Source organism: Abramis brama (assembly GCF_963993115.1).
Source record: "Abramis brama genome assembly, chromosome: 17".
Lineage (NCBI taxonomy): Eukaryota > Metazoa > Chordata > Actinopteri > Cypriniformes > Leuciscidae > Abramis > Abramis brama.
The window spans coordinates 10,050,149-10,065,997 of NC_139979.1; the positions used below are offsets into that span (position 1 = coordinate 10,050,149).

The 15,849-nt window shown below is 37.6% G+C and overlaps 1 protein-coding gene across 6 annotated transcripts in view; it reads left to right on the forward strand.

The window, feature by feature from the left end:
• The first annotated feature begins 1,215 nt into the window (after positions 1–1,215).
• Positions 1,216–15,849, forward strand: part of adgrb1a (adhesion G protein-coupled receptor B1a) — a 90,100-nt gene continuing 75,466 nt past the window's right edge. For all 6 annotated transcript variants that reach the window (XM_084089453.1, XM_084089451.1, XM_084089454.1 and 3 more), the window contains exon 1: positions 1,216–1,713. The gene's annotated coding sequence lies outside the window, so the exon portion shown is untranslated. The remainder of the gene's footprint in view (positions 1,714–15,849) is intronic.

A 15,849-nucleotide genomic window follows, 5' to 3' on the forward strand; every position in this document is an offset into this window, starting at 1 on the left:
TCCTTTCAATATTTAATAACCCCATTCCAAACCCAAGTGACCTTTTTTTCTGTGAAACACAAAAGGAGAAATGCTCCAAGCGGAGAAAAACTCAGAGTATATTTGTATTGTATTGTAGAAACATGAGAAAAGAACAGGAAACCTTTACTTATTATATATGTTCCTGCAAGCCCTTCTTTTCACATCTCGTATCAGAGAGTTTTCTCAGCTGTGCTGTTTGAGCACTAAGCTCTAATAAATAAAGAGTTATTGGAACATGAAGGTATGACACCCTAATGTAGATGTATGAACCAGTATGGAACAGTATTTAAGGCTATTTGCGCTAATCGTTTTTTTTCTTTTAAACACCCTATATCATCATTACACATTATGTTGCAAAGAGTTCACACTTCCCCACAGGTAGCCCAGCAGCTGATCCAGATTTGCATCCTTTGCGCACAGGAAAGTTGAGCCTGGTGCCATGACGACATGTTTTTTTTTTTTTTTTGCGTAATATTGCTCTCCCCGCTTCTGTCAGACTCCGATCGCTTCCACGAGGAACAGATTAAGCATCAGAATCCTCCCACTCCCCGCCCTCGAGCTGGAGAACCCAGAGTCTCCAGCTCGAGCGCGCGCGGTGAGCAGGTGGCCGCCCACGAGCCAAACGCTGGAGAAACCGCGAGAAGCCGAAGCGCGTTTTCCAAGCACACCTCCGGTGGTTAGGGGTCAAATATCTGTGAAAGCACAATTTACGTTCAAGTTGATGCATATTGTTGTGTATCACGATTTCCCCTGTACAATTTAATAAATATCCACAAAAATGCATTTTTGTATGCGGTAGAATCCGTATGACCACTGTTTAAAATAAGTCTCACAGAAGTGATGGAAAACATACTTAAGTTATATATATATATAGCCTATATATTATTTGTTTAACATATATATATAGCCTGAAATTATACATTAATCTTTATGTTTAAATTAAAATATAATTTTAATATTTTTTTTGTAATATAATTTTTTTAAATCGGCTTTGAATGGGTTAAACAACTGCCTCCGTACACGCACGCTCTCTCTCTCTCTCTCTCTCTCTCTCTCTCTCTCTCTCTCTCTCTCTCTCTCTCCCTTTCTTTCTCTCTGTGCGCTTCATTTTCACTTTCTCATCGTTGTGTCTCCTTCATTCTTGTGTGACCCACGCAATGCTGTTGCTCCACAAGGGGGGGCTGCTGGATATATGCTTTAGTGCCCAACTCCCTGCCTTCAAACACTGAATCCAGTTTGTGTGGACAGAGCGGGCGAGGAGAGGAAGACTCCCACTGCCTCGACAGGAGAGAACACCCGACCCGAGCCTGGGCTACACTCACCGCACACTTCCCTGGAGCCTTCACACACTACTTGAGGACTTTTTATCCGGAAAACGGGAGAACCATAACGACTTGCGGTCTGGATTAAATAATAAACATTTGGGGAAAAGAGTAACATTATCAGAAGTGACAGAACAGAAACACACATTAACAGGATCCGCTGTGAATTTATGGATGCTTGTTGCTTTATTCGGTCCTATGAGCACCTCTCTTCCACTGGAGCAAACAGACCTCCTTTTGTGTCATTGTTCAAGCAGATATTGCCTGTTGAAAGAATGAATACACCGAACTTATTTTGAACAAGTTGGAGGAATATTCGAAGGCTTTTTATGTGCAGACAAACAGATGGGACATGCCAACTTTTTTGGAGGTAAACCCTCATTATGATTGCTGATATTTATAATGTGATTAGAGACCCACATGACAGGGCAATTGAATGAAATGCGTTTGCTTACACATAATAATATATGCATTTGAATCAATTATTGTTAACAATAATTGAGTGATAGTGATATCTCCTTTTACGCATGCATTGGTATAGGGTTATTCTCATCAACTCTGTTGCATCTTTGTCTACTATTTATAAGTGCTACATCAGAGAATGACATGACAAATCTGTATAATTCATTTTGAAAAAGATTATGCTGTGCTTGCGGTTCTCGTCAGAAAGCTTTCGCTGTCCAAGGTACCAAACTGCGTTGTTGACCAGTCCAGTGTCCAAAACAGTTTTGACGTGAGAACATGGTTTCAGAACAAACAACATTTGATCATTTTAGCTTCGCTACAAGCATTTATGCAGGTGCTGGCTATGTATTTTACATTGGTTTTCTATTGTGCGCAATAGTTGCTGCTCATATCTCCCTTGTGGAATGGGAATACACCTTCCCGTCTCGTGTCTCCTTCGCTTCCCCTACACAACATAAATGGATAAACAGTCTAATACTTTATGCTATTTGCAAAACTGTTTCCAACATAAACCAGGAACAAAGTTTTCCTCTAGTTAAGATTTTTACACCATAAGACGGTTGTTTTTTTCACAACTTTGTCTGTTTTTTAATCGTATTGGTCACATTTTTTTAGATCGATTTACCATTATAATTGCAACAACACATTGCCTATTTCGCAATTCCAACGAGATGGGATTTTGTATTCGGTTATTTTAATGCAAACAGTTTCGCGTTTTGAAGCATTTTATGTGACATAGCCTATAGTCTTCTTTAAATAGTATTACAGAACCTGTGTGTCACTTCATATTAAAAACTAAACTCCTGTGATGTAGAGCCAGTGCAGTGTTCAGCAGCACATGGAGAGAAAGAAAAGGTTGAGAGCTCGTGTTTTGTCCGGTTAAGTGATGATGTCCTTCTTTAACAATGAGAATAAAAAGGCAAACTCTCTTTTTCTCTTTGCCTCTCTCTATCTCTCAATTTTCGATTGCAGATTATCTTATTTGCATGTTGTTGCACACACACACACACACACACACACACACACACACACACACACACACACACACACACACAATAGGCCTACATATATGTACATTATATATATATATATATATATATATATATATATATATATATATATATATATATATATATATAATCTCCTATATACAAAAAAGGAAGCCAGTAATTTTACTAAAATATTTTTTACAATATACAATATAAAGTAGGAAACAGCAAAGTATTAATTAACAATAACAACACCACTGGCTCTCTTTTTGACTCTCCATTTTTCTCTTTCTGTTAAACTGTATTACCACATGCTGCTTACAGTGTCGAAAGAAAGCTGCATGCGCCATTACACACCGACAGTATAGAAACTTCTCGTTTGGTAATAATAATAGATGTGGTTTGCTGGTGTTTGGCGGAGAGTTACTGATGGTGAGTGAGTGTGTAGAAGTTCCGTGTTTGTACAGTAGGGGGGACTGTGCCAGCGCTCAATTCCCTCCGTGGGAATAGGGGAATAAACGGCGATCACGGAGCAGGAGATGCCTCACTGCGCACTTTGAGACTCACAAGAGCCTCTGACTGCAGCAGACGTCTGAAGCACACAGCCAAGCTCCACAACAACAGGTTATGATGGTGATCGACCTAACTTTTCAATCATCTACTAAACATATTTATACTATAGCTATATTTCATCAGCATCACCAATAATAGCAACAAGGGTAAATGCGTAATAATAATAATAATAATAATAATAACAGCTAGATTTGCAGTTATGAAACTCGTTGCCAAAATGTTGTAATGTGCCTCTCTATGGCACACCGAGGGCTCTCAGTACATTGGCCCAAGTCAAAAGAGACCACCTTGATGTGTCTGTGATATTCTAGTTTGGCTGGTGCGAATTGCTATACGGTTGCTAGGGTGTTCTGGCTGGTTGTTAGGGTGTGGCTTGGAAGTATAGTGTTTTAGTGAATGGCTTGAGTTAAAAAGCCCACCTCCAAGTTTTTATTAGCCTACTCTATTATCTGAAGATATGACGCCTCTGATCCCATTTAAGTCTGTGGGATTTCAGTCGCTTTTTGTATGCCTGATTGCTCTCTTCAATACGCTATATGATTTGAGCTCACATTACTATTATTATTAATAAAACATTATTTTTGCATTTCTTTCAGTATCATCACACAAGATACGTCATCACTCTGAATGATTTTGGTGAAATATGCATGTCACAATCTTTGTGTTAAATCTAAATGGCACAGTCATATCAGTTCTGCCCGACTGCCCGTTTTGAGATACATGTTTGCCACGAGTCTCCAGGGAGTTTTGAGCTTAAGAGGCAAACATAGAACGTAGCGCTTGCCCTGTGGCCACAGATATTTGGACGGCTGTGTTTTCTTCATCTGAGGAAAGGAGAAGGGATGATTCATTGAGAATAAAAATAGATCAGGCTGACACCATAGTTCTGAATCAAGAGCTGGAGTGAAATTGGGCAAGCTGGAACTATTGGCTTTTTCAGAGGGCAGCCATGCATGCCTTTTAACCTAGATGTCACGCTTTTGTCTTTCTCCTGTACATCCTTATTCTGTCGTTCACTTCCTGTCTTCTTATTCCCCTTTCTCATCTTCCATTCCTTGTCAAGCCAATATGAATCAGAAATCGCAGAGCACATCTCGTTTAGCACAATCAAAAAATAACCAGGAAATCACCACACCTCATCCAAAATGAGGTGCGTAGACCACAAATGCAAACAGGAACAATATTCAAAAGAGAGTCGCACCAGATTTGCCTCTCGACTGGTCTGTTTGTGGCAGGTTCCTGACCTACACAGAAACACTTCACACACTCTCTCCCTTGGTTTACACAACACCTCATGTTCTGAAAATAGCGTTTGAGGCTTTTCGTAGTAGAGAAACTTGGAAGGGAATTCAGTACACAGTTTAATGATAGTCAATCGACAATGAAAAAATGCTCTCCTGATGTCTCACTCAATAAGCCACAATAAATATTTTGAAGACACTACCGGTCAAAAGATTAATTTATGATTTTTTATTTTTTTTTAATGTTTTTGAAAGAAGTCTCTTATGCTCACCAAGGCTGCAATCACATAAACAGAAAAACAGTAATATTGGGAAATATTATTATTTAAAATAACTGTTTTCGATTTTAATATATTTTTTAAAAACAATTTTTTTTTAAATCATGTGATGTCAAAGCTGAATTTTCAGCATCCATTACTCTTCAGAAAATCTTTAGAGGTAATTATGCTGATATTGTCCTCAAGAAACATTTCTTATTATCAATATTGTTTTTGCTGCTTCAAGAAGGTAATTAAAATTTAAAAAGGTATTTATACTGCCCGGCAAAAGTATAAATAGACAAATGATTGGATCATTATTGCAGTGGTTATTATCTTTCTAGCATGTTATATGTTTGGCAACAGTTCTTCTAACCCTAACTGATGGAGTGTGGAGCTTTTTATTTCTTAAACAGCCATGTTGGAAGACACATCATGGCCATATTCCAGGATGACAATGTCAAGATTCATCAGGCTCAAACTGTGAAAGAATGGTTGGGAAGGAGCATGAAGAATCATTTTCACACATGAATTGGTACCTGTGACTCCAGACCTTAAATTCATTGAAAGTCTTTGGGATGTGCTGGAGTAGACTTTATAGATTGCTTGACTCTTGCATTGTCAATACAAGATCTTGACCAAAAATGTATGCACCACTTGATGGAAATAAATGTTGTGATGTTATTTCCATCAAGAGGTAAAGATTTATAGTAAAGATTTATAATGTTACAAAATATTAACTATTTCAAATAAATGAATGCTGTTCATTGAACAGTCTATTCATCAACGAATACCCATTATTACCAACTGAGCACCAAATCAGCATATTAGAATGAATTCTGAAGGATCATGTGACACTGAAGACTGAAGAAATTTTACTGAAAATTCAGCTTTGACATAAATATATTAAAATAGAAAGCAGTTATTTTAAATTTTAATAATATTTCACAATACAACTGTTTTAATTGTATTTTTCCTCAAATAAACGCAGCCTTGTGAGAATAAGAGACTTTCAAAAACATTAAATAATTGTAAATATTCCAATCTTTTGACCAGTAGTGTAGATATACAGTAGACTGGAAATGACTGTGTACAGAAATAGGGGATAGGATTGGGACACATTACAGGCCAAACTTACAGTCAATGTAGCCGCACCATGGTCCAATTAAGACTCAGTGATGCTGCATACTTCCGTTAAACTATAGGTTGCTGACTCTTTTGTCCTCTTATGATGGAGTTGGTACAGAGAGGGAGGCAGGTGTTGAGCGAATGAGGTCGGTATGTTTGCAAGGTGCTAACCGATTAGTGGCATGATTGTGCAGGAGCCCGTGGCCCCTAGCCATCCTCGTTGAGCACAATGATCAGGGCTGGAACACAGCGCATTTGGCCGTTCACTCTCTAATTAGGGTCTTAATCAGAGCCTGTGCTCCTGTCTAATGAATCTTAGACAGAGAGCTGAGAGAAAGGGAAACCAGGCTTGGAATATGGAGGCGAGGTATCCAGCATCCCATCTTAGATCCTTGCCATGAAAGTGTATTAATGGCTGGTTTTCAAATGCTGCACAGATGGCTTTGCCACTGTGTGTGTTTGTTTTGGTGCCGCATGATGCAACTTTGGTTGCTTAAGAGTAAAAGAGTAAATGTGAGTGTACTATGGATGTGCAATGAAGCCATTATGTATATGTTGCAATAACAAAATGAGCTGTATCTAATTTGGATAGATGCGGATGTGGGTGAGGCTTAAACCAAAAGTGTGTCAAATCTAAATGAAAAATGTTTAGACGTATAACTGTTCCATTAACAGTTCTATGTATCTGTTCTGTTACAGCTACAGCTGTAACTGTTTATGTAGCAAATATTCATTGTATAAAATTAACAAAAAGAAAAAAGGAAGGGAAAACCCTTATTGTTCAGAAAATACATTTTGTGTGCCAGAAGCATGTTATTGCATATCTTGCTCAGAAGGTTAAAAACAAAGTTCAAGAAAGTTTAAGTTGGCAAGTTTCTGAGACCTGCACACAAAATGGAAACTGAAACGCGGCCATCCAATCTGAACTCGAAATCACATCGTGCACATTTTCAATCATTGGCTTCACAGACTCACCATTGCTTTGTAATGATAGATAAAATATCGTTCACTTTATCCGTGTGCTTGTTGTAAAATCAATCTAACATTTCTTTGTATAATATTTTTTCCCTTTATTTCTTATAAATATTATTATTTGTATCACTTATTAAATCATCAATTATTTTAAAGTCATCATTCTTTAATTCTGAAAAGTTTATATTATAAAAGGCAAAGCTTTTTTAAAATAATAATATAATAAATAAAAAATAATCACCCAGTTCATCTTTTCAGATCCAACTCATTATCCTCTCCTGTGATTGTCGGCAATCTGCTCTATCTAGGAACAACTCAACCAAAATCAACATCCTCATTGACTCATTGGTTCACCAGTCGTTCCCCAAGTAAAGGTGAAGAACATGAAGCCTCTGTGTCTTGACTGAGAGTCAAGCTGAGATGGTGTTGCTCCAGTCTCACAGATCTGAGCTCAAAATAAAGCTGTGATTGCTTCAGGGAGGGAAACACCTTGTTTGAAAGCGCTTTCCTCACACACATACACACAGCTCTCTGTATGTGTGTTTTTTAACCTAAATTATGCAGTGAAACTCCAAGAGTGCAAGGATGGCCGATGACACAATGTGTGAGGACACCGGAGCTGTATGAAACCTTTGTCAGCTAATTATAGATGGCAGAGTACGACTAGAGCATGATGACGGAAAGCTTTTTCTTGGCTATGTGCATATTCATATTTTTAAATGTCAAATCTATGTGCACAGAGGCGTTTCATTGTTTCACTGACATCCATATGGATGCCACAACCAAACCACCTCTACACAATGTAAATATTAATTATCTTCTCTCCTCTAAGCAAAGCATCAAATAAGGCCACTGTTCTGCTAACTTGAAGATAGCATGTGTTCTTTCAGCAGTATTTCTCACTATTTATGAAGTGAATATTAGCCTGGCAGACATGCAGGACTACGCTCAGATATGTTTTTCTGTTGATTTGATACATAACTGAATTGGACCGACTTCCAATGCTATGTCGCTGAGCATGTTCAGTAAAAAGTCAGATAGTGATCTTCCATTCATATTTACAGTGGGCACATTAAAGTAATAAGTTTGATAAGAAGATATCAAACCAAGTTTTTTTTTTTTTTTTTTTCAGGCCTAGCTTCTCTTTTTCAAGCCGTTTTTGCAATAAAATTTTAACCAACAGGTCTCAAGATGATTTTTAGTGTATGCATGAAATCAGCTCTTCAAGTTCACAAGTTAATCACAAAATTACATTTTTGTTTTACAATTGAAACCGTCAAAAATTACAGAATTATTTTGCTTGGAAAGTATGCTTGTGCAACCTTTCTTTAAAAAAACAAAAAAAACACTTGGTATGATATTATGTTATGTAAGGCAATGATATTCATACATTTGAGTCACAATACTTTATGGGGAAATATATGTATTGGAAAAAGTGTCCCAACCAAACTGAATTCACCCTATAAATTCACACACACACACACACACACACACATATATATATATATATACATCTCGCATGCATATAAGTATTGGACAATATCAAGGCCCGTCTACATACATTTTTTTCCATTTTGAGAATCCGTTTCGCTCACATATGTCAACAATAGAGAAGAAAAGATTGCAATTTCCATTTCATGCTGCCTTTAAACACATAAAATGAGTCAGTTATACAAAGGTGAAAAGAGAGAAAGAAAACTAGAGTGAAGCTATGATACATATCACAGATGGCGAGCGTTCTGTATCTCTGTGATTTAATTTCAAATATTAGTTTCACCCTTCATTTGCATCGACCAAGAACATTTATAAAAAAGACAAAAACCGGCAAAGTGACTTGCTTTTATCTTTGGTTCACTTTTTATAATTCTTTTTTCCCTTTACTCTTTAGTAATCTGTTTTCTGATAAAATAGAGTGTTATTCATGCTAAAACAGTTTACACAAAGGGAGTCCCTGTCTAAAGCAACGCTTGCAAGACTGAATAGCTCAAAATCGTTACATCCTGGAGTGCCTATGCAATTTTGTACAAAACACCTCTATTAAAGACTTTTCGGGGCTTTGTGCCACATTGGTTTAAGGCCATTTTGTGTACAAACTTCAATCAAAGAGGTCTGTAATAGCGAATGAATGAATGTAGTCGCTCTTTTTCCGCCTGTCTATGTTCTCTTGTGAGAACAAAGCTGTCTTTGATGTGAAGTGCATGCATAATCCTCTGTATCTGACTTTGCATCTCTGTCGCGGAGTAAAGCCCCCTCAAATCTCAGAAGGCCTGCGTCTCCGGAGCCGTGTTAACTCCCCCACTGCGCCGTGTGTCACTCTCGGCACCGTTGTAATGCTTGAATAGCTGTCAGCACTGCGTGTTTGCTATTGTGATATACCTGACTCCATCATAGTAACTGTTTGTTACCTGAAGACATGGTTGTGACTTTAAGTCACCGAGCGTCAGTGTTCTGAGGGAGCAGCGTTATTTTTCTTCTGTTCTGTAGTCGTTCGTCTTTCGGTTCTGAGCTCATAGTGGTCTTTTAACATATCGCGGCAGACGTCGGTTTTCTTGTTGCTTTTTATGTCTACACAGGCAAAAAAAGCAATGAGAGAAGCGACGTCTGCCGGGATATGTTGAAAGGCCAACAAGAACAGATGAACCCCAGTGTTCCTCATCTGTGATTCTTTTTCTGCCTAACATGCTGTAACCAAATCAGTCTTTTGAACAAAATACACATCTGCGAGTAATTAGACTTGCTTTTTTTTTTTTTTTTTCTGTGTTTAAAGTATTTTGTATTTTTTCCGCCTTCGATAAACAAGTACAAGGATGAGAAATGCAGAAGAAAAGTGACAACATCTGCTCATGGAAGTGCAGACTGTCCAATCTGGCCATGTCAGCCTTTTTGTAGACTCTGGTGAAGTAGAATGTGTATCTGTGGCAGTGAAAACTCTTACTTTTCATCCCATTAATTTCCAAATTCTGCACAAATGTGGTTTTCCTCAGGCAATCTGCAGCTGTATTTCTGTTTACTGCACATATGATGTGGTGTGTGTGAGGTCCAGATTTGAAGGGGTCATGTGTCTTTTCTGAAATCCACATTAAAAACAATTTAACGTTTTTAACACTGGGAAATTAAGCATAGACGACTGCAGGGCTTCTGTTCAGAAGTCATAGAAACTCATATTTGACCTGAGTTGTGAATGTGAGTTTGTCATTTGCATTGAATTTGAAGCTGATAACCAATGACTCTTATGAACCAATACTTTTTAGTGAATCAAAACAGCATGACCAGCGTAGCACTATTTCAAATGACTCTTATGAACCGTTTTCTTTGTAGTGAATCAAAAATATACAGTGTGACCAGTGTGTCCTGATTCACAAATTAGTCTTATGAGTTGATTCTGTTAATGGATAGTTTCAAAAAGACAAATTACCAGTTCCAAAGCAGTCTGAAACACTGACCTTTACCATAATTTACAGATTTAGCAGAGATGTAAGCAAAAATTCACGTCAGTTCACGTAGTAACACATATTGAGTACCAGACTGTGATTGCACCGTTCTTGAAGAATTCAGATTAATGTGGTGTTCAAGGTTGGCTAAAACTTACCTGTTTTATAGCTACAGTTTTTGTGTGACTTGCTTCTAAAGGACTTATTCCCCACTTCACTCTGTCTTGAAAATGTCAATCTGTCTACATTGTCCATACAGATTCTTATAATAGGACTATATATCTTTTCTAATGAGAGTGAACGAGAGAGATTAAACAGGCTGTAATCTGTCTTCGTCTTTCTCTCGCTCTCAGGTCGGGACAGTTTGATGGATGAAGCAGGTCATCTCTCAGGCGCTGACAGTGATAGCCTGTGTCAGCCCTCAGATAGTGACAAGGCTCAGTTGCTCTCATTCCCTCCCCCTGTCTTTTTAGTGTTATCATTACTGTACTGAGGACAGATGGGGTGGGGTTACCTCAGAAAGAGGTTTGGGTTACTCTGTATGTCTTTGCTGGCATTAAATAGTGTCCCACCGGTACAGTCAATGCGTGTAATCATCCATATCCCCCTGTGGAGTCTGCGTAACTTGGCTTCTCACTCACAACTCTGCTGGGAAACCAGGTCATACTAGCATAAGGTGGTCAAGCTGGTTTTTGGAACATGGTGAATGTTTTTTTTTCTTTTTTCTTTTTTTTTTCTTTGCTGGTTCAATATGTTCTACCAGTCCAGCCAGGTCTTCACCAGCTGGTAGTGCAGCTGGTCAACCACCTAAACCAGCTCGAACCAACAAATTACCAGCTTGGACCAGCTAGAAACCAACTGAAACCAGTTCCAAAACACAGATACTATACAAATCTGGTTCTAGCTGGATGTTATTTACAAAAAAAAAAAAAAAAAAAAAAAAAACCCACACATTAACAGTATCATGAACTAATAGTTTTAGGGGTCATTCGCATAGAATATACGCTGTATTGTAATACAAGGGCAGTGGAATTGGGGAAAAAGGCGTGTTTTTTAAAGTTTAACTTCTTTTAACTTAAATTCTGTTTTTAGAATGCTGTGCTATCTGAGACACTGCAAAAGACGCAAGACACAAGCAGTCAAAGACATCCATCTACTACAAAAACAATGGAAAAACAGTGCAGTTTTTTCTTATGGTTATATGAGTGACTTTTTACCATCCCGTTGTTTATTTTAGCGATCAATGACTTTTACATGTAGATTTTACAGTTTTACTGATTTTTTATCTTTAATCAGTTAAAAAATCATTAATAATATTATTTATATTCTCTAGACAAAAACTTTAAAAAAAATCCACAAAATATAATATAATATAATATAATATAATATAATATAATATAATATAATATAATATAATATAATATTTTAGTGCATCATTTCCAATTTAGAAAAATTATGCAAAAACTGTGAAAATATATTTTTCAATGGTAGTTATGAAAATAGCTTTATTAAGACAAAGGTGTTGGTCATTTTATTCTAAAATGAAAAAATAAAAATAAAATAAAAATATATAATTTCCAATACATAATTTCAGATGTGGTGGAAATAGTCATGACTTCCAGGGGGGAAAAAACATGACCTGTATGTACAATGAATAAAATCCTGAACAATGTTCACTGAAAAATGAGTACAAATTTGTTGTTTGTTTTAGAAAATAAAGTGGACAGGCTCAAAATCGCTCACAGCTAAAGATAATATATCATGGTACTGAATGATGTTACATACACATTTATGCTACATGTCCCAATTTTTTTTTAAATAAAATAACAATAATTGCAAAAACACCTCAGTACTTTTTAAAGTGAGGTTAAGGATACACACAAGTTCCTTCGGGCTCCATATGGACAGCGTGTGCCTTCAGAGACCCCTCTGTGAAATGCCTGCGTGGAGAGCTAATTGTTGACATTGGGTAATTGTGCCCTGAAGGTCTGTTGTGTTTTATTTAGTTTCGTGATGAGCAACAGTGGCAGGCCCCTCAGGCTGTGCAGGGCAGAATGAAGACAAATAGCAAAAGAGAAAAGGGGAAAAGACAAAGCAGGGATAATTCTTTAAACTTTTATTGCTTCGATGGCACTGCGATCAACCCAGCGAGCGTTTAATGTAATTAGCCACTAAGCGTAATGTTAACACACTCATTGACTTTTTGTTTGTTTGCAAGACATCTGCGTGCCAGTGCCATTGACCCCCGCGACAGAGCTCACTCTCAGCCTCTATATCCGCCATTAGCTTCTCGAAACCCATCCGCCTTGTTTATGTATTCATTTATTCCTGCCTGTGTAGTGAAATGTTAGCCTATAGGTAAAACTCGTAAATTTCCTGCCATTGATTTGTAGTAGATATGGATTTCCTCTCTCTCTCTAAAGTGGTGGGGTGAAATAAGCTTTGTTTGATAGACCAGCCTTGTGTAAATCTGACTGTGACATTTTGATAGCTGGAGATGTACTGGGGAAAAAAAAAGCTAATATAATTAGAGAGGAGGCTGGATTAAAAGCTGTCACTCAATTGTTCCATTATCAAACCAAACGAGAGTGCCGCGCTCAGAACGGATGCGAGAAGAGAAGACCAGATAACTCGGAGACAATAAGAGAAACAGCCGAGGAGGAGAAAAAGCGAGGAACGGACTTGTGGGCAAGTCAGTCCGAGAGTCTTTCAGCAAACAGCGAGTCGTAAATATTTCAGCCGTCACAGCAAAGTGTCGACAGCTGTTCCCATCTGCATGTTAATGAAGGCAGAGGCGAGGGACTCTGGCTCAATGGGTCCCTTCAGCTCCCACACTCTCTCACGCTCACACACTCCCACACCCAAACGCCCTCTCTCTCGAGGTCTGCCACGGCTCTCTATCACTGGATGGGCATTGTACGCCCAGAGCACCCTCAGTCCCACGTATCTACAAACACACTTGTGCGCTTGTTTCTCTAGAGCAGCCGTGAGGTCAGTAGGCTATAGACAGAGAAAGATATAGAGACAGAAATACACAAAGTATGAGATGGGTGACGTGTGGTTGAGTGTGAGATCAAGTCAAGGTGAGTGAAAGATACACAATATTCCTTACACATATACATATATCATAATTTATATTATATTATAAATTATTATACATATAAATATTAAGAGTTTACTTTTATTCTGATTTTACACCAGGAAATTGAGGTTAATTGATTTTACATAATGTATTGAATAATACTGTATTTATTATATTAAATACATTTTTGCCAATTAATGGGTGATTTTAACAGTATTTTCATTTAGATTAATTGTTTGTTTGTTTTTTTATTTGTTTTTTTGTTTTTACAAAAGATAATGAAAAGAATACATTTATGAAACCATTGAAGAAATTATCAAAATAATTTGACATATTATATTACATTTCACATTTCACATTACATAGATGTATCATTCTGGCATATGGTTTTCAATTTTGTGCAATACCAAATTACAAAATTAGCAAATGTTTTCCTTTAATTAACCCTACTAATATACTAATTTGTATATACTGAACTCATATCTAAATATGTTACAATTTACCAGTAAAGGAGCAATGTTCTTAGGACGTCTTCTATATCATTTACAAGTGTTCGAAGTGAAGGAACCTGGAAAAAATATGAAATGATAATAAGGTCTCTGACTAATGCATTAACAAAGGCTATTATCTGAAACATTAAAGCCTGATTATGTGTGACAGCTCTTCCTTTCTCCCTAAAAGAGTGCCATTCAAATTTAGGACATGTTATTCTGGATTAACACAAAAAAAAAATAAAGAAAGAAAAGAAAAGAACTGTATAAAAAAAAACACTATTTTTTTTTGTGCGTCAAAGTACCAAGGGTTGTCCTTAGCAAACTACTCCCCCCTTTCGTGTCCCGCCGCAGATGTCCCCTATAGTCATTGTCATTGGGTGAGAACTGACTCATGCTAACAGAGTGGGATTGCTAGTTCTGTTATGGAACTGATGAGAGCCATACTGTGTCTGTGTGTATTAGAAGAAGCATGCAATGTTTGGCCCCAATGTCACCCTGTGGATGATGTGAGGTCATTAGTTTCTCAGCTGCTGGAGTCAAGACCTCAGTTCTGCATCATGTGCTATCAGAGCTTTGTACAATAATACTGAACGAGTGGATGCTTTTAATTTTTAATTAGCTAGAGCGTGTCTTTTTAGGTTATTTTCCAAATGGCAACCTCAGCCCTTGCGGTCTTCCTCTAAGTCTAAACATTGTCGCATGAGCTGTTGTGTAATGGTCTGCTGTAGAAGGACGAAAGAAAGGAACTGTAAGAGTGAAAAGAAAGAAGGATGGATGGATGGACGGACGGACCAAGAAAGAAAGAAAGAAAGAAAGAAAGAAAGAAAGAAAGAAAGATGGACGGCGGACCAAAAAAGAAAGAAAGAAAGAAAGAAAGAAAGAAAGAAAGAAAGAAAGAGAAAGATGGATGGATGGACCAAGAAAGAAAGAAAGATATGGATGGATGGATGGATGGAAGGATGGATGAGAGAGATAAATGAATGGATGGATGAAGGATAAATAGACAAACCTATAGATATGCACATGGATGGATGAATGGATGGATAAATGATGATAGATTAGATAGATTGATGATGGGTGGATGGATGATTGGATTAACTAATGGTGGGAAGGAGGTATGTCAAGCAGAAAGAAAGAAAGAAAGAAAGAAAGAAAGAAAGAATCTTAGAAAGGGTGGATCTAATAAAAATTATACCTGGATGATAAATACATATACATGACAATAAAGATTACGATAAAAGAAATAAGAAACATGAGAGAAGATGATGAAATCAAACCTATGCGATGTTGTCCCTGAACAACTGGGTTCAGTCTGGCAACATAAGACCTCAGAGTACGAAACCTTTATCCCTGCTCTTAAACCCAAATCCGCTGTCTGGCTCATTTGCAGTGGACGTGATATGGCTTGATTGGATTTGATGTTCACTACAATTCCCTCTCATATGTATCTGATTATGTTCAGGCACAAAGCACTCATTATCTGTGGGATTGATTCTGATGGAGAGAAAAGAGGACAGTCTCGACGCCATCTGCAACAGCCCCACTGTGAGATGTATGAATTATGAGCGATTAGCCATTTCATCTCCCGAACTCTCCCAAACACTGTCTGCACGATGAAATGCACTTGCTCTCTCTCACACACACAGAGGCCAGTGTTTTTCCCAGCCAGGCTTGATTCATTTTGTCATCCTGCTTCCAGGAAAAAAGGACCCCTTTTAAGCTAACTGAGCCCGATTGTAAATGTTTGTGATGACCCACTGCAACAATGAATGTGTTTGTAAAACAACTTTTGTAATTTCCTTTGTTTGGCACCACTATAATCTGAGTTACAGATGTTGTAAATTCTACTGGCGTGAAACCCAATTAGGGTAGTA